At 42.7% G+C, this 25,367-nt stretch overlaps 1 protein-coding gene across 23 annotated transcripts in view; it reads right to left on the bottom strand.

The window, feature by feature from the left end:
• The window catches only part of USP54 (ubiquitin specific peptidase 54), a 118,382-nt gene that overhangs the window by 78,627 nt on the left and 14,388 nt on the right, over positions 1-25,367 (bottom strand). For 2 of the 23 annotated variants that reach the window (XM_038009048.2, XM_038009049.2), the window contains exon 1: positions 4,452-5,201. The exons of 8 other annotated variants lie outside the window; for them this stretch is intronic. The gene's annotated coding sequence lies outside the window, so the exon portion shown is untranslated. Of the gene's footprint in view, positions 1-4,451; positions 5,351-6,049; positions 6,115-15,192; positions 15,926-25,367 lie in introns of those variants that run through there. 13 more of the 23 variants (XM_038009054.2, XM_038009051.2, XM_038009055.2 and 10 more) reach the window with 9 other exon arrangements.

Below are 25,367 nucleotides of genomic sequence, written 5' to 3'. Positions count from 1 at the left end.
ATTTCCTGAGGGCTGGACTTTGGCAGTTTCAAACTATTACATCATGTATAATAGAAGAATTGTATGCTGATAAAGGACAAAAAGTCTTATTTTTACTACACAAGAACTTAGGTAACTGTCATGTATAACAAATTTGTCTAAAACTTGTTAAAAAGTAGTTGGAAAGAAAATAAAAAGGCATGTTTCACTTTGTTATAACTGACAAATTGTAAGAACTAAGAAATGACAGCTGCAGGTTACTTAGCCCTTCCTTATAATGATCCAGAGTTGTATAATTTACTGACTTCTAAGAGAGGCAGCATGGTAGTAGAAAGAACACAGTGGTTAAAAGTGTACCCTCTGCAGGCTGGGCATGGTGGCTCACACCTGTAATCCCAGCACTTTGGAAGGCCAAGGCAGGTGGATCACGAGGTCAGGAGATCGAGACCATTCTGGCTAACACGGTGAAACCCCATCTCTACTAAAATACACAAAAAAATTAGCCGGGCGTGGTGGCGAGTGCCTGTGGTCCCAGCTACCTGGGAGGCTGGGGCAGGAGAATGGCGTGAACCTGGGAGGTGGAGCGTGCAGTGAACCGAGATCGCACCACTGCACTCCAGCCTGGGCAACAGAGCGAGATTCCGTCTCAAAAAAAAAAAAAAAAAAAAAGGCGTACCTTCTGCAGGGCCAACAATATTGCAGAATCTTGGAGGTAACATGCTTACAATGGAGATCCAAAGGGTCCCATTCCTAGAGAATATTATGTGAATTATACAACATGGGGACACAGAGTTAGTGGAGTAGAACAGGTCTCGGTGCTACCACCTAACAGCTGTGTCATATTGACCAAGTCATTGAACTAACTCTTAGGTACTTCATCAGAAAAAAATGGGATTAATAAATAACATCTGTCTCATAGGGTTGTTTTAAGAATTAAATAAAATAATGCAGATATGTATAATTAGCCCAGTGCCTAATATGTGGTAAGTGTGGAATAAATGTGTTGATGATGATTATGATGAGGATAACGATGATGAAGAATAAGATGAATCTACATCCCAATCCTAGCTCCATCACATTCAGGACATTTACTACCTATAATAAATGTGATTTGCTGAAAGGATGCAACAAAATAATATATGCAGAATACTTAGGGCCAGGTACAAAACAGGAATTCCATAAACAGTAACTGTGATTATGATTACTGACCATCCTCTATATGCATTCTGTCTCCCCTGTCTCCCTTTCTCTCTTACAGGCAAACACACACACACATAAAACTACAAAAAATTTCAGGAGATTAAAGTATAATTGATAGCATAAATCCCAAGGTCATATAAAAATGAGGGGAAAATGTATCTTTTTATTTTTCTTAAATGTATCCATTTTTGTTGTTGGTTTTTGTTTTTGTTTTTGAGACGGAGTCTCACTGTCACTCAGGCTGGAGTACAGTGGCGTGATCTTGGCTCACTGCAACCTCTACCTCGCAGGCTCAAGCAATTCTCCTGCCTCAGCCTCCATAGTGGCTGGGATTACAGGCGTGTGCCACCATGCCCGGCTAATTTTTGTATTTTTAGTAAAGACGGGGTTTCACAATGTTGGCCAGGCTGGTCTCAAACTCCTGACCTCAAGCCATCCGCCCACCTCGGCCTCCCAAAGTGCTGGGATTACAGGTGTGAGTCACCGCACCCAGCCTGGGAAAAATGTATTCTAAAAACAGTGCATTCTCAATACAATTTACCTAGACTACTGCAAAAACTTTCTAACTATTCTTTCCCCTCTAATCCCATCTATACAATATTGCAAAAGCAAACTGATGAATCTCGATTAGCTCAGAAAACTTCACCAAGAAAACACAGCCAAAATTCTGTCTTTGAATGGCTTTCCACAATCTTATCCCCTGCACATTTCCAACCTCATCTACCAGTACCCTTAAAACACATACAAAAAGATTTGTTCTGTGCACATGCCCAGTTTTTTTGTTTTTTGTTTTTCTCAATCAAGGAATGCTCCTCCCTTCTCTACTCCCATCTTCCCAGTCCTACGTAATACTAGCAATCTTTTCCACTCAGCAAACCTGTTTGAAGAAGTCATACTACTGGCTACTTATAGTGATAGGAACTACTAATAGTCATACATCATCAGGAAGGAGCAGTGATTTACATTAATTCATTTCCCAAAGGATTGTCTTTTTAAATAACTCTCCACACAAACTGGGACTTCTCTCTCCCTCCCAGGAACATCATGAATCAACATGTAACCGGTATATCAATACTTTATTAGAATACAATGTAGAAAGTTACATTGCCTTACACTCAATAAATGCTCATTCCTTGTTAAACAAATAAATGAAGAACTAAGTTGCATGAGACCAATCAAACTCACATTTTTCTGTTTAGAGATAACTCAGTTACAGGAATAACCAAACAGCTCTTTAGCTTATCCCTGAATCTCCTGCCTAAATCATATCGCACCTAAATCATACCTTGTGTTTCCAAAAGGTCTGCAGAAGAAAGATACTCTATTTTATGGTCAGTAGGACAAACGAAATGTTCTTTCCAAACCCTACTGCCCATAGCAGCAAACTAGTAACAGCAGTGTTAAAGGAATGAAAATCAATAGCAATTTATTAGGCCCCTGGATAGCAAAACAATGAGTTCCAGAAAGTTGCCCTATATAATAACCTTCTGATTCAATCATTTAGAACCAGAGATTTTTATCCTGAATTTTTAAAATCACTAAAACTTTTTACATTTAAATACTTGATTCCATCAATGCATTATTTATTAATCATTATAAATATACTCATACTCAAATTATTTCAGTACAAACAATAACGAAAGTATGACAGTGCTATCAACAAGAGGAAAAAAGGAGGGGAAGCAAACTGACAGCACTGGCTTGACTCATTTCTGTTGGGAGAACACTGGTACTGAATGGCACAAGCAACTCCAGTGTGAGAGAGCAAGCACATGACTGACTGGGAGGGCGACAGAGGATACCAAACAAAGGAGAACATCTATAAAGAAGCTTTCCTCTGTAGGGGCAGGAGGTGAAGGGATGAGAAGGAATCCACTGAAATCTACTCTAACAGCCTTTACAATACTCAAATGAAAACATGCTACCAGACTTCACACTTTGAGCCAGTTCACATTCTAGCTCTACCACTTACAACTGAGTGATCTTCAGCAGATTACTTATCCTCTTTCATCAGTTGTAAAATTATAATAATGGTAGCCCACTTAGTGAATACAAACTACATGTTTGGTACTGCGCTAGGCACTGGACACATGGTATATCCTCTAATTCTCACAATTAACCTGCCAAATAGTGATTATTTTTCTCATTTTGCAGGAAAGAAAACCCATGTTCTTTCTACCTATGTATAGCCGCTTTCTAGAGGGACAATACTACTACCTGGCCAGGTTGTACTGGAAATTAGAAGTAAATGCAAAGCACTTAGCAAGGACCCAGCACTTACCTCATATTAGGAGCTCAGGAAATCATTACTGTACGAATACAACCATCATTTGAATAAGTGCCTCAAATGAACAGCAATGAAATCCCAGAAACAAGTTTCCTCTCACATCATCTACCATAAAGATGACTTCTAACTACCTGTAGTTTGGGAGACTCCAAAGCTCATCACTTATAACTGCTTGAAATACCAAAGTATCAACCATCCAGTATCCCAAAAAAAAAATTTTTTTTAATACACAAATATTCTTAGAAGCTCAAAACATAAAACACAAGGAAATAACCCATTATGAAAGTGATATTTGACTCAATCTAAAGATCAAATATTAAATATTTTACTTTCAAAAGGATTATAGGCCTCATGCCTCAAGGAAGCAGGTGCTAATGAACAAATCTATCTAACTTCCCAAAAATAATTCCCAGAAGCATCTGTTATCCTGAAGTACTTGGCAAACCATTTCCCAGAATTGACAACATATTGCCAAAATCTTAGCGGATTTTGCCAACACTATTATGCTGATAGGAAAAAAGAATCATTCAGCTACTTTCCAATTTAGCCACAAAATAGGCTCTTTTCTTCACTATTACTTTAACCAGTACGTTAATACTGAAAATAGGTATACAGAAATCAGAAATAACACTCTTCTGTTTGAAGGAAGTTTAAAATACTAAACCCACAACTCTTGCCTTTAATTCTAAGGAAGTCAAGAAAATCTATGATTTTTTTGAAAAAAAAAAATGAAATCTCCAAAATTTAATAATTGAAACAGGGAGGAGGGAGAAAGCGCAGAAACAACAGCTTGCAAGATGCCTCTTGAAAGTTGAGAGAGTCCTAAAATCTCAATTTCAAAGTTTAAACTACTGCTGTTTAAAGAAATAGTTTATTAATCAGTGCTTGGGAATATTTTTTTTAAAGAAAGAAAACTTCACAAAAACTAATCAGTTCCTGCAATCTTCCATCTATCTGTTTTTGCCACAACAACTACAATACTTACCAGACAGCACAGTCAACCTCCAGCAAAAGACCTCTAATCACGAGGGTATCTGTGGGGCAAGTGATACAAGAATGGGGAGCTAGAAAGAAGCTAGAGCTGTGGGGAGGGAAGGGTAGGAGGGAGGAGACAAGTGTAGCCAGCAACAATGAGAAACTGTGAATCTAAACCACAAGGACTTCCTGCAGAACAGGATATCAGAGAGAAGGCAATTCTTTTTACCAACTACCAGGAACTCAGCACTGACAATTCATGACAAAGTTAAAAAGGTGGAGCTTCCAATTAAAAACAAAGTAAACTTAAGGAACTAACCAAAAGTAACTTGAAAGGACATATCACAAACTTCACTTGAGACTTAAGAAAAACAATTATGAAACTGTTTCCTGGGGCATTCCTGATGGAAAAGGTCATCAAACAATAAGGTTTGCAGGATGGCTGCTGCTTCCAAAGAAGGGCCGGTCCCCCCAAAAACAGTCCTTTGCACTGCAGTCTAAAGGAACACGAGAAGACAACATATTTGTAGTTGTTTACAGAATAATTAAAACAATGTTATTGTTGGAATCCCTAATTCAGAATTCCAAGACTGGGCTTAAATTAAATCAAATCATTTTAATAAGCAAAACTCTTCCAACTGTTTTAAACGAGCCACACTATTAAAGAAAATTATTATTTAAACTGAGCCATTGGAATCTACTGAGTCAATTTTAAAATGCTTGGGATCTAAAGGTTCTCAACCCCAAAGTCCGCAACAGGGAAAGATCTCCACCCCTCTCTCGGGGAAGAGACCTAGTTATATCACCAAGAACAAACAGCAGGCAGGGTCCCACCCCCAAACATGTGATCAGTCAACCCAGAACTTGCATTTGCAGGCAGGGCACAAAGGCCCCAGAGGACCAACACACACCCTTCTATGTATTATCTGAGGTTATAAAACAGTTTTATTGAAAGAGGTTGTTTTATAAGCATACTGATGAAAAAACTCATCAGTAGACTCCTTGCCAAATATGAAGGTCTGTTGTATTTCTATAGGTTGAGAGAAAAGATATGAGTTCACTAAAAAAAAAGATACAATTAAGATTTATTGGTAAAATTTAACAAACATGGGCAATGTCCAAAACTAATTAAGCTCTTACATTTTAACAATACAGTATATTAAATTGAAGTAGTCCTTTGGCCACAGGAAAAGTGCCGCAAAAAAAAAAAAAAAACTGTTGCTTTTCTTGTTAACCATTAGCATTCTAATTCAGGTCTCCGAGTGCCAGGTGGAGGAGGAGGTAGTAATGCCATTTCGAAGTGTGAAACACAAAATTTCTACTGGTAAGTGCTGACTGCAAATAAAGATATACAAATATCAAGACCAAGCTCTTCAATCAAGTCATTAAAATATAGGTATACATTCATTGTGAAACCAATCAAATAAAACTAGAGTACTGGGACAGAGTTACAGAGCTTCAACCCTGACTACAACCAGACAACATTACTTTTCATGTCTCATCCAGGTAAGGGAAGTGATCCATAGGGAAATCTCACTCTAATAGATTGTAATCTCTCCAGAGGCCCCTCAGAAAACAACTCCCATAAAAATCTGCTATGATACTCACATTCTGCCTTGCACAAGTTATTTTCAGACATTTCTTATTCCCTCTTCAAGACTGCACAAGAGGTTCTGTGCCAAATAGAAAGAGAACCCTGTATCAACCACTGGGCTTCTCCATTCAAAATAAATTGAGTAACTACAAGTTCGTGTTAGGTGAGTGTAGAACTGCCTGTAGAAAAGGTTTTGTAGGCCGGGTGCAGGGGCTCATGTCTGTAATCCCAGCACTTTGGGAGGCCAACGTGGGAGGTTCATTTGAGCCCAGGAGTTCGAGACCAGCCTGGGCAACATAGGGAGGCCTCTTCTCTACAAAAAAAATTAAAAATTTAATTAGCCTGCTATGGTGGCATGAACCTCTGGCCCAGCTACTCCAGGTTGAGGTGGGAGGATCCCTTGAGCCCGAGAGGTCAAGGCCCCAGTGAGCAGTGATTGTGTCACTGCACTCCAGCCTGGGTCACAGAGCAAGACCCTGTCTCAAAAAGAAAAAAAAGAAAAAATGGAAAGAAAAGGTTTTGTGTACATGATTGCTAACTATGTCAAGAGGGAGAGTGATATACAGGGTTTCAGTTTATTATTTTTTTAAATAGGGTTTTAGTTTAAATGTTCAGGTATTCTAAAGTTGGATGACTAGTTACAACAGTATTTTGTAAAACTGTGCTTCAACAAAACTTAACAAGTCATATTTTCCCAGTACTTCGCAGGGAATATGTAACACCACAATAGGTCCACCTTAGACCAGAATAGACAAAGGTCTCTGAAAAAATATAAATATTATTATCAGGGAGAAACAATCTTTAGGATTTGAGTAAATCAATCAAGAAAAATCCCGGTGGCTCAAGCCTGTAATCCCAGCACTTTGGGAGGTCGAGACGGGCAGATCACGAGGTCAGGAGATCGAGACCATCCTGGCTAACACGGTGAAACCCCATCTCTACTAAAAAATACAGAAAACTAGCCGGGCGTGGTGGCGGCGCCTGTAGTCCCAGCTACTCGGGAGGCTGAGGCAGGAGAATGGCGTAAACCCGGGAGGCGGAGCTTGCAGTGAGCTGAGATCCGGCCACTGCACTCCAGCCTGGGCGACAGAGCCAGACTCCGTCTCAAAAAAAAAAAAAAAAGAAAGAAAAAAAAAAAGAAAAATCCTTGGAGGGTAGTGAGGAGGGTAATGGAAAAGCACAAGCTGAAAAGTCCTATTTGGTCACATTCCGTAACTTTTCATTATTGGTTTCCACTAGCAAATAGAGGAGGGTACAACAGAATGTTCAATTTAATAAAATAACATTTTGCTTCTCTTAAAAGTCATGGCCGGGCGTGGTGGCTCAAGCCTGTAATCCCAGCACTTTGGGAGGCCGAGACGGGTGGATCACGAGGTCAGGAGATCGAGACCATCCTGGCTAACCCGGTGAAACCCCGCTTCTACTAAAAAAAATACAAAAAACTAGCCGGGCGAGGTGGCGGGCGCCTGTAGTCCCAGCTACTCGGGAGGCTGAGGCAGGAGAATGGCGTGAACCCGGGAAGTGGAGCTTGCAGTGAGCTGAGATCCGGCCACTGCACTCCAGGCTGGGCCACAGAGTGAGACTCCGTCTCAAAAAAAAAAAAAAAAAAAAAAAAAAAAAAAAAGTCATAAAGGAGAAACAGAGGATTTCTCTAAGAAAAACCAAAATGACTCCCTCTGGAGTAACCCCAAAGTCAAACCATCATTGTTGTCTTTTATTTCTGAGATGCTAATGATAATGCTGATGTTGGCAGTAAAGGCAGGAACTGAGTGACTCCACAGTAGGAATGAGATTGGAAAATAAAAGACTCTTTTTTTTTTTTTTGAGTCTGAGTCTTTCTCTGTCACCCAAGCTGGAGTGCCGTGGCATGATCTCAGTTCACTGTAACCTCCACTTCCCAGGTTCAAGTGATTCTTCTGCCTCAGCCTCCTAAGTAGCTGGGATTACAGGTGGGTGCCACTACGCCCAGCTAGTTTTTGTGTTTTTAGTAGAGATGGGGCTTCGCCATGTTGGCCAGGCTGGTCTCAAACTCCTGACCTCAAGTGATCCGCCTGACTCAGCCTCCCAAAGTGCTGAGATCACAGGTGTGAGCCACTGCACCCAGCCAATAAAAGACTCTAGATTTTAGAATGTAGTGACAAAATTTGGGGACTTTTTATTTTTTAAGAGACAGGTTCTTGCTCTGTTGCCCAGGATGGCTGCAGTGGTGTGATCACAGCTTACTGCACCGTCAAATTCCTGGGTTCATGCAATCTTCTACCCTCAGCCTCCCGAGTAGCTGGGACTACAGGTGTGTTCCACCAGACCCAGCTAATTTTTTAAAAATTTTTGAAGAAACAGGGTCTTAGTATATTACCTAGGCTGGGACTTTTAAATAAACTGTAGGATGGGGGTGGGGAGGGGTGGGGAAGAGACTGCTTTATATCAAGTGAAAGGCTTTAGCATTTGATACTGGAGAGAGGGGGAACTTAATTCAGAGCTGTTAAACTGGAGTTCTAGCAAACAAAAATAAGAGATGGACTTGATCTTAGCTAATAAGGAACCTAAGAGAAAATATTCTAGCCTTTGACTCTAGGTTGTAAGGAAGAATATACCATGAAGTAGATGAAAAACAGGGAAAACTACATAACTAATTTGAGTCTAGGGTTTTTGTTTTTTTTTTTAACTTTTTAAAAAAATCTTGGTTTTGTTTGTTTTTAAGACAGCATCTCACTCTGTCACCCAGGCTGCAGTGCAGTGCCACAGTCTCAGTTCACTGCAATCTCTGCCTCCCGGGTTCAAGTGATTCTCCTGCCTCAGCCTCCTGAGTAGCTGGGATTACAGATGCATGCCACCACGCCCGGCTAATTTTTGTATTTTTAGTCAAGACAGGGTTTCACCATGTTGGCGAGGCTGGTCTCGAACTCCTGACCTCAGGTGATCCACCCACCTCAGCCTCCCAAAGTGCTGGGATTACAGGTGTGAGCCACCATGCCCCACCAGTATTTTCTTTTAAAGACGGGGTCTCACTATGTTGCTCAGGCTGGAATGCAGTGGCTAGTCACAGGTACAATCCCTGTGCAATCACAGATGACTCTAGTTTTTATTCTGAGATTAATTCACAATGTTAGCAGAGCATGTGTACCTTAAACAGCTGGCTGTTTCACTCAAGTACACATTACTCAGAAGAGGAATATTGCAGAAAGGGTAGAGGGAAGAGGAAAAAACTGATCCAAAGAATATATTTTGGAGAAACTTTGGCTATTAATCACAGACCTGAGCAGCAAAAATCATCCAAGAAATCTCTGTATTTCTCACACAAATGGACTCTAAAGAAAGAAGAAAGGGAGATAGGGGCCACATATTTGGGCTTCTAATGTTATAGTATCATTATTATTTAAATTCATTTATTTAACTATATCTTGCATAATTCTAAAAATTATATCAAATAGCATTATGTCACTATGAACATTAACCACCCTGTCTCTAGAACAAGGGTTTTTAAAAGTCTTTGACTGGACTTACAGCTCCTAGAAAGCAAGAAGAGTATGAAAATCCCTCTCAAGTACACCACAGAACTACCTAAATGCTAGTCTTACAGAAAGTAATCAGCTGGGCATGGTGGCTGACGCCTGTAATCCCAGTACTTTGGGGGGCCAAGGTGGGCAGATCTCTTGAGGTCAGGATTTTGAGACCAGCCTGGCCAACATGGTGAAAAACCCGTCTTGACTAAAAATACAAAAATTAGCTGGGCATGGTGGTGTGCGCCGGTAATCCCAGCTACTCGGGAGGTTGAGGCAGGAGAATCGCTTGAACCAGGAGGTGGACATTGCAGTGAGCTGAGATGGTGCCACCGCACTCCAGCCTTGGCAACAGAGTCAAGATCCAATTCAAAAAAAAAAAAAAAAGAGGCCGGGTGCAGTGGCTCATGCCTGTAATCCCAGAACTTTGGGAGGCCAAGGCAGGTGGATCATTTGAGGTCTTTCAAGACCAGCCTGACCCACATGGTGAAACCCCATCTCTACTAAAAATACAAAAATTAAGCCAGGCGCAGTAGCTCACGCCTGTAATCCCAGCACTTTGGGAGGCTGAGGCAGGCGGATCACGAGGTCAGGAGATCGAGACCATCCTGGCTAACAAAGTAAAATCCCGTCTCTACTAAACATACAAAAAAATTAGCCGGGCGTGGTGGCGAGTGCCTATAGTCCCAGCTACTCGAGAGGCTGAGGCAGGAGAATGGTGTAAACAGGGGAGTCGGAGCTTGCAGTGAGCCGAGATCAAGCCACTGCACTCCAGCCTGGGCAACAGAGCGAGACTCTGTCTCAAAAAAAAAAAATTTAGCCAGGCAGTAGTGGTACGTGCCTGTAATCCCAGCTACTCAGGAGGCTGAGGCAGGAGAATTGCTTGAGCCGGGGAGGTGGAGGTTGCCATGAGCTGAGATCAGGCCATCACACTCTAGTCTGAATAACAGAGTGAGATCCTGTCTCAAAAAAAAAAAGAATAAAGTAGTGGTCGTGTTGTTCCCCCAACCCTGCCCTCATCAGTGGTTTCCAAGGTTTCTGTTACCTGAGGTCAACATGGCCTGAAAATATTACACAAAAATTTTGTGAGTGACCAGGACATGCATCATCTTTGTCCAGCTTATCCACATGTCTACACTTCCCACCCAACAGTCACTTCAATTATCAGATCGATTGTCAGGGTCTCTCAATGCTTGTGTTCAAATAACTTTATTTTACTTAACAATGGTCCCAAAATGCAAGAGTAGTGATACTGGCAATTCAACAGGCCAAAGAGAAGCCATAAGGCGCTTCCTTTAAGTGAAAAAGTGAAAATTATCGACTTAATAAGGAAAGAAAAAAAGCTGCTAAGCTGCTACACTAAAGCTGCTAAGGTCTACCATAAGAACAAATCTATGTATTAAATTGTGAAGAAGGAAAGGAAATTCATGCTAGTTTTACTGTCAAACCTCAAATTGCAAAAAGTCATGGCCATAGTTCATGGTAAGTGAAACCATCTTTGCAAAAATTATAACTGAGAAAATTATTGCAGTGAAAGAGATCTGACCTACCTGACTCCCTGTTGCTTCTAACTTCCAAGCTGTTCTTGTTCATTTCTGGACAAAAGGTGAACTAACTTTGGGAGGAACTTAGTTTACAGTTTAACTCTGAAATAAAGACAAAAACACAGTCCTTTCCCAAAACAAACCCTCTTCTTGCCTGGGGACTAGACTGCCTTTGTAGGACTAACAAATTGCTACAAGATTAGAAATTATGCTTTAAGAATCATGCAGCTAAAGGCCCCAGGTTCTGCACCTCCCTAACTGCTCCTAGGGATAACATCACTAATGTAAAACTTAAGATTGGTGCTCGAGATATTTTTCAAACCCTGAACTCGATGGATCACCTGGTGCCATCCAGATAAATAAACTGTCTCATCTGGTCTTGTGGTCCCACCCAGGAACTGACTCAGTGTAAAACGACAGCTTCGACTCCCTGTGATTTCATTGGTGACCTAAGCAATCAACACTCCCCACTCTCTGGCCCTCTACCCACCAAATTAGCCTTTAAAACCCCAATCCTGGAATATTCCAGGAGACTGATTTGAGTAATAATTAAACTCTGGTCTCCTGTGCAGCCAGCTCTGCGTGAATTAAACTCTTTCTCCATTGCTATTCTCCTGTCTTGATAAATCAGCTGTATGGGGGCAATGGACAGAATGAACCCGTTCAGTGGTTATGTAAGTGCTTAGTTAAGATGGAAAAGGAGGCCAGGTGTGGTGGCTCACTCCTGTAATCCCAACACTTTGGGAGGCCAAGGCGGGTGGATCACCCGAGGTCAGGATTTCAAGAGCAGCCTGGCCAACTTGGTGAAACCCTGTCTCTACTAAATATATAAAAATTAGCCGGGCATGGTGGTGGGCACCTGTAATCCCAGCTACTTGGGAGACTGAGGCAGGAGAATCACTTGAACCCGGGAGGCGGAGGTTGCAGTGAGCCGAGATCACACCACTGCACTCCAGCCTGGGCAACAGAGCAAGACTTCGTCTCAAAAAAAATAAAATAACCCATGCAGACTGACTGCCCGTGGAAAAAATAAGAATAATCTACCAGGGACCTTCCTGGTAAAATCAAGATGGTCAGTGGATACAGTTATTCAATGTCTGACACATACACTTAACCAATCAATGAAATTTGTATCACTACACATGATCAGCCACATGAAAGACTGTGAAACTAATGGGATTTTGACTCACTATATGTAGAACAATCCCCTGATCCACAAACTCTTAATCCTAAATAGAAGTAATGAAATCCAAAAATAGAAATAGAATTTATTATGATCAATCAACCCATACTCTTCTTTCTCCTTAATACTCCATATTATATTTAGTCATTTATAATTGAATTTTCCCAAGATTCAACAATTTTACACGTCTATGGTTTTCCAACTACTTTCCTTTCCTCTTTTTGGATATAAAGACATTTGTCTCTCTCTATCTTTATGGTTTCTCAAAGATTAACAACAGTGGCTCTGAGATCATCAGCCAGTTAACTCAGTATCCTGAAATGTAATTCATTTCACCCTTAAGACTTAAATTCGGCCGGGCACGGTGGCTCAAGCCTGTAATCCCAGCACTTTGGGAGGCCGAGACAGGCGGATCACGAGGTCAGGAGATCGAGACCATCCTGGCGAACACGGTGAAACCCCGTCTCTACTAAAAAATACAAAAAAACTAGCCGGGCGAGGTGGCGGGCGCCTGTAGTCCCAGCTACTCGGGAGGCTGAGGCAGGAGAATGGCATAAACCCGGGAGGCGGAGCTTGCAGTGAGCTGAGATCTGGCCACTACACTCCAGCCTGGGCGACAGAGTGAGACTCCGTCTCAAAAAAAAAAAAAAAAAAAAAAAAAAAAAGACTTAAATTCATTTAAAAATGTTCACTATTACCATCTTGGGCTATAGTTTCCAGTTTTTAACTTGCTATATACTTTCTAGTTTGAAAACAATTATCCCTGCTGCTAACAATAATCTATATAATATTTATTTTTTGAAAGAGCTTTACAATTTCTCAAAAATCCTGCAAAATAGGTTAATATACTGCTATCCCATTGTATAGATAAGAAAACTGAAGCACAGAGAAATTAAAATTATTTGTCCAAGGTAAAGAGCTACAATGAACCAAAATCAATTGCAGTTTTGAGCTTTTTTTTTTTTTTTTTTTTTTTGAGACAGAGTTTTGCTCTTTTTGCCCTTGCTGGGTGCAATGGCGCGATCATGGCTCACTGCAACCTCTGCCTCCTGAGTTCAAGCAATTCTCCTGTCTCAGCCTCCTGAGTTGCTAGGATTACAGGCATGCGCCACCACACCCGGCTAATTTTGTATTTTTAGTAGAGACGGGGTTTCTCCATGTTTGTCAGGGTGCCTTGAACTCCCGACTTCAGGTGATCCACCCACCTCAGACTCCCAAGTGCTGGGATTACAGTTGTGAGCCACCGCGTTTAACCCAAGGGCTCTTTTCATAAGGCCATGTGTATCTTTCATACAGAACTTCTCAGGATTGCACGTAAAATTTTCTCTGCTAAAAACTGATTTTTTGATTAGCGGTTGACAGGAGTTAAGAAAGGTATAGGGAGGCCGGGCGCGGTGGCTCAAGCCTGTAATCCCAGCACTTTGGGAGGCCGAGACGGGCGGATCACGAGGTCAGGAGATCGAGACCATCCTGGCTAACACGGTGAAACCCCGTCTCTACTAAAAACACAAAAAACTAGCCGGGCGAGGTGGCGGGCGCCTGTAGTCCCCGCTACTCGGGAGGCTGAGGCAGGAGAATGGCGTAAACCCGGGAGGCGGAGCTTGCAGTGAGCTGAGATCCGGCCACTGCACTCCAGCCCGGGCGACAGAGCAAGACTCCGTCTCAAAAAAAAAAAAAAAAGGAAAGTATAGGGGTGGAAGGGAAGTGGGGGTAGCTATAAAAGGACAACACAGTAGATCCTGTGGTGATGAAAATATTTGGTACCTTGACTGTATCAACATCAATATCCCGGTTGTAAAATTGTACTGTAATTTTGGAAGATATTGCCATTGGGGGAAACGAGGTAAATGGTACATCAGATCAATATTATTTAACTCTGTATAAATCTAGAATTATCTCAAGATAAAAAGTTCCATTCAAAATAATAAACAATTGGGGCCTACTTGAGGATAGAAGGTGGAAGGAAGGTGAGAATCAAAGAACTACCTATCAGGGGCCAGGCGCGGTGACTCAGGCCTACAATGCAGCACTTTGGGAGGCTGAGGCAGGCGGATCACCTGAGGTTAGGAGTTTGAGACCAGCCTGGCCAACATGGTGAAACCCCATCTCTAACAAAAATACAAAAATTAGCTGGGTGTGGTGGCGGCTGCCTGTAATCCCAGCTACTCAGGAGGCTCAGGCAGGAGAATCGCTTGAACCTGGGGGGTGGAGGTTGCAGTGAGCTGGGATGGCGCCACTGCACTCCAGCCTGGGTGACTAGAGCGAAACTCCATCTCAAAAAAAAAAAAACACACACTACCTATCAGGTACTATGCTTATTACCTGGATGATGAAATAATTTGTACATCAAACCCCTGTAACATGTAGTTTACCTATATAGCAAACCTGCACATGTGCCCTGGAACCTAAAATAAAGGTTACAAATAAATAAATGATAAACAATTGATATTTCTTTTCTAAACCAATTTCATTTTTAAGAACCTTACCTAAAGTGAATAGGAAAGTTTGGGTAAATTAAAACAAAACAGGATCATGTATAGGAGCTCTGAAATCCAACACAGAAGCCTTCAAATGTGGGATAAGTTTCATCAATAAAAGCTCCAAAACAAGCCATGAAGATCCTTGAAAATAAAAAAGGAGCTCCCGGGATTCTTATTTCCTAGAGAAATGAAACCAGTCAAGACACTGTAGGAAACAAAATTGTTAAGTCATGAAAAGTCACCTCAAAAGGAAGTAGTAGAATAAAGTTAGAACCACCAAAGCTTTGCTTTCCTCAACACCACAATACACTTTACTGCAATCCTCAACTTAGAGAAAGATTATGTGTGTGTATGTCACCTTCAACCTGATATTCACACACATATTTCAAAAGCTTCCCCAAAAATGCCTTTTTTACTTTTTCCTTTCTTTTTTTTTTTTTTACTACTCACCAAGTGCCTGAAGCGTCAATCATTTCCTGCTTCTCCCAGCTGCAGGACTTGCAATTAGGAAAACATTCAGTCAGCGTCTAGAGCAGGTCTGGTGAGAAGGATGAGCTCATCCCTTTCAGTTGCACACCTGATCCTCAAGAAGCTGCCCCTCCTCCAGCAAGCAGATCTTTGTATGTTTAAAGTGACACCCACAACCTGTACAACCACTCTGCCAGAGCCAAAGTCCTTCGTTATACATGCCTAGTGCCATGGAATCACTTCCTGGTCTAGCCACCTCACACAGCCACTGAACGCAGGTGGCAGTGGCAACAGCTGCTGCTGCTGCTACTATGGCTTCGTTATAGAAGGACTTCATTTTCAGCTATAATGGAGGTCAAGTCCTTCACCACTGCCCTGGAAACACTGCAGTTTATTTCAACAGCCCCTTGTCCACAGTCAGATCTTACCAGAATCATGCCTTCTTTCAAAACTTACAGTCATTTTTCTGAACCAAAAACGTAGCACCTCAACATTGCCTTATTCCATTTGCCCTGTCTAAAAGTTAAATTAGCCAAGGCAGCTAAATGTACTGTATGTATTTAGAGCTAAAATGTTCCCAACTCAAGTTTGCCCTCAGTTCCGCTATCTTTAAGAAAACATTTACTCTGCCATAGCAGTCTATTTATTGGTATACAGTAATCCTAACACAGAGATATCTAAACTTCACTTCATATCAAAATAGTATAATAGCCAGGCATGGTGGCTCACACCTGTAATCCCAGCACTTTGGGAGGCCAAGGTGGGTGGATCATGAGGTCAGGAGATCGAGACCATTCTGGCTAACACTGTGAAACCCTGTCTCTACTAAAAATACAAAAATATTAGCCAGGTGTAGTGGTGGGCACCTGTAGTCCAGCTACTCGGGAGGCTGAGGCAGGAGAATGGCATGAACCCGGGAGGCGGAGCTTGCAGTGAGCTGAGATCACACCACTGCACTCCAGCCTGGGTGATAGAGCGAGACTCCGTTTCAAAAAAGAAAAAAAAAAAATAGTATAATAGCGGCCAGGCATGGTGGCTCACGCCTGTAATCCCAGCACTTTGGGAGGCTGAGGTGGGTGGATCACCTGAGGTCAGGAGTTCAAGACCAGCCTGACCAAGGTGAAAACCTGTCTCTAACAAAAATACAAAAATTAGCCAGGCGTGGTGGTGTGCGCCTGTAGTCCCAGCTACTTGGGAGAGTGAGAAAGGAGAATTGCTCGAACCCAGGAGGTGGAGGTTGCAGTGCGCTGAGATCGCACCACTGCGCTCCAGCCTGGGTGACAGAATAAGACTCTGTCACAAAAAAAAAAAAAGAGAGAGAAAATAGTATAATAGTGGTACAGGGCCGGGCGCGGTGGCTCAAGCCTGTAATCCCAGCACTTTGGGAGGCCGAGACGGGTGGATCACGAGGTCAGGAGATCGAGACCATTGTGGCTAATACGGTGAAACCCCATCTCTACTAAAAAATGCAAAAAAAAAAAAAAAACTAGCTGGGCGAGGTGGTGGGCGCCTGTAGTCCCAGCTGCTCAGGAGGCTGAGGCCGGAGAATGCCGTGAACCCGGGAGGCGGAGCTTGCAGTGAGCTGAGATCCGGCCACTGCACTCCAGCCTGGGCAACAGAGCAAGACTCCGTCTCAAAAAAAAAAAAAAAATAGTGGTACAAAATATCTTCAATCACAAGTACATGGGTTCCAAATAGTCATTCAACAAACATTTCTGTATACCTATTATGTGCAAGTATCTCTGATAGGGTGCTGAACTGGGCTTTGGACAACAGCATCACGAAAATTTAAGAAAGAACTCATCCCACCTTAGCCTTCCCCAGGATCTTTGCAGAATTTTTACTTCAGTCATGACAAGCTTCTAATACACTAACAGGCTGTCTAAGGAGTATAAACTAGTCAGAGAAAAATCAAATTCATTAGTGGTTACCTTTGGTGAGGGACTTGTAATCAATAAAGGGAAACTCGGGAGCAAACTAATTTACTAATATTTAATTTGATAGTGGTTATAAAAACGTTTACTGTATTATTCTTTTAAATGTCTTACAAAATATATAATAAAATTTTTAAAAACCAGAACTGTGAATCAAAGGAAAAGAGAGAGGACAACCCATGAGATGGGAGAAGATATTTGTAAATCATTATTCTGATAAGGAGTTAATATCCACAATATATAAAGAACTCCTGCCATGTGCGGTGGCTCACACCTGTAATGCCAGCACTTTGGGTGGCCAAGGTGGGCAGATCATTTGAGGCCAGGAGCTTGAGACCAGCTTGGCCAACATGGCGAAACCCCATCTCTACTAAACCTGTCTCTACTAAGCCCTGGTCTCTACTAAAAATGCAAAAAAATTAATCAGGTGGCCAGGCGCGGTAGCTCAAGCCTGTAATCCCAGCACTTTGGGAGGCCGAGACGGGCGGATCACGAGGTCAGGAGACCAAGACCATCCTGGCTAACACGGTGAAACCCCGTCTCTACTAAAAAGACAAAAAACTAGCCGGGCGAGGTGGCGGGTGCCTGTAGTCCCAGCTACTTGGGAGGCTGAGGCAGGAGAATGGCGTAAACCCGGGAGGCGGAGCTTGCAGTGAGCTGAGATCCGGCCACTGCACTCCAGCCTGGGCCACAGAGCGAGACTCCGTCTCAAAAAAAAAAAAAAATTAATCAGGTGTGGTGGTGCACACCTGTAATGCCAGCTACTTGGGAAGCTGAGGCGGGAGAATCACTGGAACCTGGGAGGCAGAGGTGGTAGTGAGCCGAGATCATGCCACTCAACCCCAGCCTGGGTGACAGAGTAAGACCCTGTCTCAAAAACAAAAACAAAAATAACAAAAAAACTCCTACAACTCAACAACAACAATACACAATTGTAAAATAAACAAAGAACTTGAACAGACATTTCTCCAAAGAAGATACATCAATGGCCAATGAACGCAGGAAAAGACACTCAAGATCACTAATCATTAGGGAAAATAAAACCACAGTGAGATATCACCTCACACTTATTAGGATGGCTACTATTAGAAAAAAAAAAATGGTGGCCAGGCACAGTGGCTCACGCCTATAATCCCAGCACTTTGGAAGGCTGGGGGGGGGGGGAGGGGCGCAGATCATGAGGTCAGAAGTTCGAGACCAGCCCGGCCAATGTGGTGAAACCCCGTCTGCACTAAAAATATACAAATTAGCTAGGTGTGGTGTTGCACACCTGTAGTCCCAGCTACTTGGGAGGTTGAGGTAGAAGAATCGCTTGAACCCAGGAAGCGGAGGTTGCAGTGAGCCGAGATCACACCACTGACTACAGCCTGGGCGACAGAGCAAGACTCCATCTCAAACACACACACACACACACACACACACACACACACACACCAAAAAAAACAGTGTTGGCAAGGACGTGGAGAAATTGGTAACCTTGTGCACAATGGTAAGAATGTGAAATGGTAAATAGCCAGTATGAAAAATAGTATGATAGTTCTTCAAAATTAAAATAAAATTACATATGATCCAGCAATTCTACTTTTGGTTACATATCCAAAAGAATTGAAAGTATGCTCTCAAAGAGCTAACTCGCCAGGCACATTGGCTCACACCAGTAATCCCAGCATTTTGGGAGGCTGATGCAGGAGGATTGCTTGATCTCAGGAGTTTGAGACAAGGCTGGGCAACATAGTTAGACTCCAGCTCCACAAATTTTTTTTTTTTTTTTTTTTTTTGAGATAAGAGTCTCACACTGTTGCCCAGACTACAGTGCAGTGGTGCAAGGTTGGCTCACTGTAAGCTCCACCTCCCTGGTTCATGCCATTCTCCTGCCTCAGCCTCCCAAGTAGCTGGTATGTCCAGAGTTGGTTCCTTCCAGTGGGTTCTTGGTCTCGCTGACTTCAAGAATGAAGCCACAGATCTTCACGGTGTTACAGCTCTTAAAGGTGGCACGGACCCAAAGAGTGAGCAGCTGCAAGATTTACTGTGAAGAGCGAAAGAACAACGCTTCCACAGCATGGAAGGGGACCCAAGTGGGTTGCCACTGCTGGCTGGGGTGGCCAGCTTTTATTCCCTTATTTGTCTCTGCCCACGTCCTGCTGATTGGTCCATTTTACAAAGTGCTGATTGGTCCATTTTTACAGAGTGTTGACATATTTACAATCCTTTAGCTAGACACAGAGTGCTGATTGGTGCATTTACAATCCTTCAGCTAAACACAGAGTGCTGATTGCTGTGTTTACAATCCTCTAGCTAGACAGAAAAGTTCTCCAAGTCCCCACTCAACCCAGGAGGTCCAGCTGGCTTCACAACTCACTGGGACTACAGGCGCCCACCACTACACCTGGCTAATTTTTTGTATTTTTAGTAGAGATGGGGTTTCACCATGTTAGCCAGGATGGTCTCGATCTCCTGACCTCATGATCCACCCACCTTGGCCTCCCAAAGTGCTGGGATTACAGGTGTGAGTCGCCACACCTGGCCAATTTTTTTTTAATTAGTGGATGTGGTGGTGTGTGCCTGTAGTCCCAGCTACTTGGGAAACTGAGGTGAGAGGACCACTTAGGCCCAGATGATCAAGACTGCAGTGAGTCATGATTATGCCACTGCATTCCAGCCTGGGCAACAGAGCAAATAAATAAAGAGATAACTGTATACCCATGTTCACAGCAGCATTATTCACAATAGACAACAGGTAGGAGCCACCTAAGAGAATGGGTAAGCAAATGTAGTACATACATATAACTGATTCAGCTTTAAAAAGGAAGGAAAATCTGACACATGCTACAACACAGATGAACTTGAGGACGTTTTACTAACTGAAATAAGCCAGTCACAAAAGGACAAATACTCAATGACTCCATTATATGAGGCATGAAGAATAGTCAAATTCACTGAAACAGAAAGTTGGATGGTGGTGGCTAGGCACTTTGGGGAAGGAGGAATGGGGGGCTTGTTTAATGGATTTAGAGTCTCAGTTTAATGGATTTGGAGATGAAACAGGGTGGCCAGGTGTGGTGGCACACACCTGTAATCCCAGCATTTTTGGAGGCCAAGATGGGCGGATCACCCAACATCAGGAGTTCAAGACCAGCCTAACCAACATGGTGAAACCCTGTCTTTACTAAAAATACAAAAATTAGCCAGGCGTGGTGGTACAGGACTGTAATTCCAGCCACTCAGCAGGGTGAGGTAGGAGAATCGTTTGAACCCAGGAGGCAGAGGTTGCAGTGAGCTGAGATCACCCCACCGTACTCCAGCCTGGGCGGCAAAGTGAGGATGTCTCAAAAAAAAAAAAAAAAAGATGAGACACAGTGCTGGAGAGTGGTTGCACAACAATGTGAACGTATGCAACACTATTGAACTGTACACTTAAAATGGTTAAGATGATAAATATTATGTGATTTTACCACGATTAAAAAAAAAGTAAAGAGAACTAATCAAAACACAAAGTGGGGTGTGATGCTGCTCACCTGTAGTCCCAGCCAATCAGGAGGCTGAGGTGGGAGGGAATTACTTGAGCCTAGGAGTTGAGTACAGCCTGGGCAACATAGGAAGAGCCCATCTCTTAGCCTGATCAGTATTAAGGTGTTGAGTGACAAACATTCTACATTCAAATTCAAAAAAACAATCTGCTGCTTTTCTCATTTCAAAAAACAATTCAAGACTTACTGGTGATATTTGTTGAAAAGGACTAATAGGCGCCAGGTGCAGTGGCTCACGCCTGTAATCCCAGCACTTTGGGAGGCTGAGGCGAGCGGATCACGAGGTCAGGAGATTGAGACCATCCTGGTTAACACGGTGAAACCCCGTCTCTACTAAAAATACAAAAAAATTAGCCGGGCGTGGTGGCAGGCACCTGTAGTCCCAGCTATTTGGGAGGCTGAGGCAGGAGAATGGTGTGAACCCGGGAGGCAGAGCTTGCAGTGAGCCAAGATCGCGCCACTGCATTCCAGCCTGGGCAACAGAGCAAGACTCCATCTCAAAATAAATAAATAAATACGAAAAGGACTAATAGACATCAAATTCATTACTCCTAACTGAACAGTTTCATACAACTGAAAAACCTAATATATTCAGGGCAGCTAATATATTTCTAGAGGCAGGAATTAGAAAGTAAATATTGACCAGACACAGTGGCTCATGCCTGTAATCCTAGCACTTTGGGAGGCCAAGGCAGGAGGATAGCTTGAGCCCAAGAGTTTGAGACCAGCCTGGGCAACATGGTGAAACCCCATCTCTACAAAAAATACAAAAATTAGCCAGGTGTGGTGGCATGCACCTGTAGTCCCAACTACTCGGGAGGATCACTTGAGTCCAGGAGGTGGAGGCTGCAGTGAGCCATAATCCTGCCATTGCACTCCAGCTTGGGGGACAGTGAGACATGGTTTCCACAAAAAGTAAATATCATTACTAGAGTTTGCTTAAAAAAAAAGAAAGAAAGAAAAAAGACTTAGCCTAAGGAACATAGCTTCCAAATACTAAGGATGGTAGCTTAGAAATAAAATAGTCATTATTTGTTATATTCTATACAAAGTTTGAAGTCTGCATTAAGTTATTAAGGCCCCCATTCCTGAGGCTTATTATTCAAAAGGGTGGAAGTAAGAAAACTTCAATTTTAAAAACTAAGAAGTAGGCCAGGTGCTGTGGCTCATACCTGTAATCCCAGCATTTTGGGAGCCCAAGGAGGATGGACAGCCTGAGCTCAGGAGTTCAAGATCACCCTGGCTAACATGGTAAAACCCTGTATCCACTAAAAATGCAAAAAGTTTCCCGGGGATGGTGGCATGTGCTGTAATCCCAGCTGCATGGGAGGCTGAGGCACGAGAATTACTTGAACCCAGGAGACGGAGGTTGCAGTGAGCCGAGATCATGCCACTGCACCCCAGCCTGGGAGACAGAGCAAGATTCCATCTCAAAAAAAAAAAAAAAAAAAACTAAGAAGTAATCCTTCAGAGGAAGAAATGTGTGCTTAACTGAGTGGTGAGGATTAAATGAGTTGCTGTGTGCGAAGTGTTAAGCCTAGCTCCTGCCACACGGTATTGCTCAACAAAAGTTATTCAGACTTGGCCGGGTGCGGTGGCTCACGCCTGTAATCCCAGCACTTTGGGAGGCCGAGGCGGGTGGATTATGAAGTCAGGAGTTCAAGACCAGCCTGGGCAATATGGTGAAACCCTGTCTCTACCAAAAATACAAAAATTAGCCGGACGTGGTGGCGCATGCCTGTAGTCCCAGCTACTCCAGGGGCTGAGGGAGAAGAATCGCTTGAACCCAGGAGGCAGAGGTTGCAGTGAGCTGAGTTCATGCCACTGCATTCCAGCCTGGGCAACAGAGCGAGATTCCATCTCAAAAAAATCAAACAAACAAACAAAAAGAAACAGTTATTCAGATTTTCTCCATTGTCTCATTTCCCTACGTTTCCCTCTTATAATACCAACATAACCAAAATGAGTTTGACTGTTTTTAACACAAACATGAACAATATTTGAAGTAACTGTATACACTTACAAAGTAATTTTATAATCACTATCTTTTAAAACTTAAAACAGTTCAAGGAAAGGAAAAAGAAAACTGAAATTTAGAGTCCCTATAACATTATGGCTACTGTGCTAAGAACTGACATCTATCACTTCATTTAATTTGTTCAGGTAGGTTATTATTATCCTAATCTCACAGATAAGGGAAGTGAGGTTCAAAAATATTGAGTAATTTGGCCAGGCTTGGTGGCTCATGCCTGTAATCCCAGCACTTTGGAAGGCCGAGGCAGGTGGATCATTTGAGCCCAGGAGTTCAAGACCACCCTAGCAAACATGATGAAACCCAGTCTCTACTAAAAATATAAAAAATTTGCAGGGCATGCTAGCGCGTGTCTGTAGTCCCAGCTACACAGGAGACTGAGGTGGAAGGATCACTTGAACCGGGGAGGTGGAGATGGCAGTGAGCCAAGATTGTGGCACTGTACTCCAGCTGGGAGGGCCAAGTGAGACTTCTGTCTCAAAAAATAAGTAAAATTTATATGGAAAGGCATAGGCCCCAGGAATATGTATTATAGATATCAGTAAGTACTCTAAAACACTGAGGTGTCTAAAGCTTAATTTGGTAATTATGAAGTTTCTTATATCAAGTCTGTAAAATAAGCTTGATGTTTCCTTAGACCTAGGGGGCATCAGGAAAGGTGAAAATCCAATACTAAAATGATATTGCCTCTCCCTGGTGTTCCACTAACACTGAAGAAACACACAGAATTCCCATCTGTTTATAAATACCCTTCTGATCTTCAATGACCATGAGTAAAGATAAATAAGGAGTTGAAAGAAATGGCAAAAAAGAACCAAAGAACTTATCTTATTTTGGCACTATACAGCTCTGACTGGGGTCAACATCCAAGACAGGATGTACCACCAAAGGAAATAGATCTGCACAGAGAAATAAAAGCTGAGCCCAGGTCAGAAATGAAACAATGGCACACAAATAAGTTCTGTTTCCACAGAGAATGCATTTTTCTATATAAACTTTACCACGAGGCTGGGTGCGGTGGCTCACGCCTGTAATCCCAGTACTTTGGGAGGCCGAGGTGGGCGAATCACTTGAGGTCAGGAGTTCAAAATCAGCCTGGCCAACATGGGGAAACCCTGTCTTTACTTAAAATACAAAAATTGCCGGGCACGGTGGCTCCTGTCTGTAGTCCCAGCACTTTGGGAGGCAGAGGTGGGCAGATCACGAGGTCAGGAGATCGAGACCAACCTGGCCAACACGGTGAAACCCCATCTCTACTAAAAATACAAAAATTAGCTGGGCATGGTGGCAGGCACCTATAATCCCAGCTACTCAGGAGGCTGAGGAAGGAGAAGCACTTGAGCCTGGGAAGCGGAGGTTGCAGTGAGCCGAGATCGCACCATTGCACTCCAGCCTCGCTACAGAGCAAGACTCTGTCACAAAAAAAAAAAAAAAAAAAAAAATTAGCAGGGTGTTGTGGCATGTGCCTGTAATCCCAGCTATTCAGGAGGCTAAAGCAGGAGAACTGCTTAAACCTGGGAAGCGGAGGTTGCAGTGAGCCAAAATCATGCTACTGTACTCCAGCCTTGGTGATAGAGCAAGACTCTGTCTCAAAAAAAAAAAAAAAAAAAAAAAAAAGGTAGCTAGGTGTGGTGGCACACGCCTGTAATCCCAGCTACTCAGGAGGCTGAGGCATGAGAATTGCTTTAACCCAGGAGGCAGAGGCTGCAGTGAGCTGAGATCGCACCACTGCACTCCAGCCTGGGTGACAGAACAAGGCTCTGCCTCAAATAAAAAAATAAAAATAAAAAAACTTTACTGTGAAACTACATTATCTACAAGATGTTTCTTCAGAAATTTCTTCTCAGGAGAAAATTAAAAATTTTTCTTCCAAGACTTAATAATTGTCACTCACTTCCTGCCAGCTTTATATCAGAAACTTTTAGCCAGGCACAGTGGCTCACACCTGTACTGTAATCCCAGCATTTTGTGAGGCTGAGGTGGGCGGATCACTCCAGGTCAGGAGTTCGAGACCAGCCTGGCCAACATGGTGAAACCCCAACTGTACTAAAATTACAAAAATTAGCTGGACATGGTGGCAGACACCTGTAGTCCCAGCTACCTGGGAGGATGAAGTGGGAGAATCACTTGAACCCAGGAGGCAGAGGCTGCAGTGAGCCAAGTTCACACCACTGCACTGTAGCCTGGGCCACAGAGCAAGAACTGACATCTTTCACTTTTCTGAGACAGTTCTGTCTCACACAAAAAAAAAAAAAAAAGAAAGAAAGAAAGAAAAAAAGAAACTTTCAAATACCCTAGAAAAAATGACACAGGTCACAAGAAAACAAAAATGTATTTTGCAAGAATACAATATAGGCTTACCTTGGCTTCTGTTTTCATCTAAAAACTCAAATGCTATTTTTAAAAAATGTGCTTTGTAGAAACATGTTTCTTGCTTTCAACATGGCACGGGAAGGTATTGCTACCATACAGCGCCAAAACACTAAAATATGGGTTACAGAAAAGCTTGTTAGTTTCATACCAACAATAATAGGGCTAGATTTCCTATTTGCAACAAGCTGTGTAACGAATATAACAGCTTTTCCTTAAAAGTCAGTTATCTATAGAGAATATTTATACAGACAAACTGAAAGAAATAAGAAAAATTCTAGAAGAGTAACAGTG

This window comes from Chlorocebus sabaeus, chromosome 9, assembly GCF_047675955.1.
Source record: "Chlorocebus sabaeus isolate Y175 chromosome 9, mChlSab1.0.hap1, whole genome shotgun sequence".
NCBI lineage: Eukaryota > Metazoa > Chordata > Mammalia > Primates > Cercopithecidae > Chlorocebus > Chlorocebus sabaeus.
This window is presented reverse-complemented; position numbering and strand designations above follow the sequence as displayed.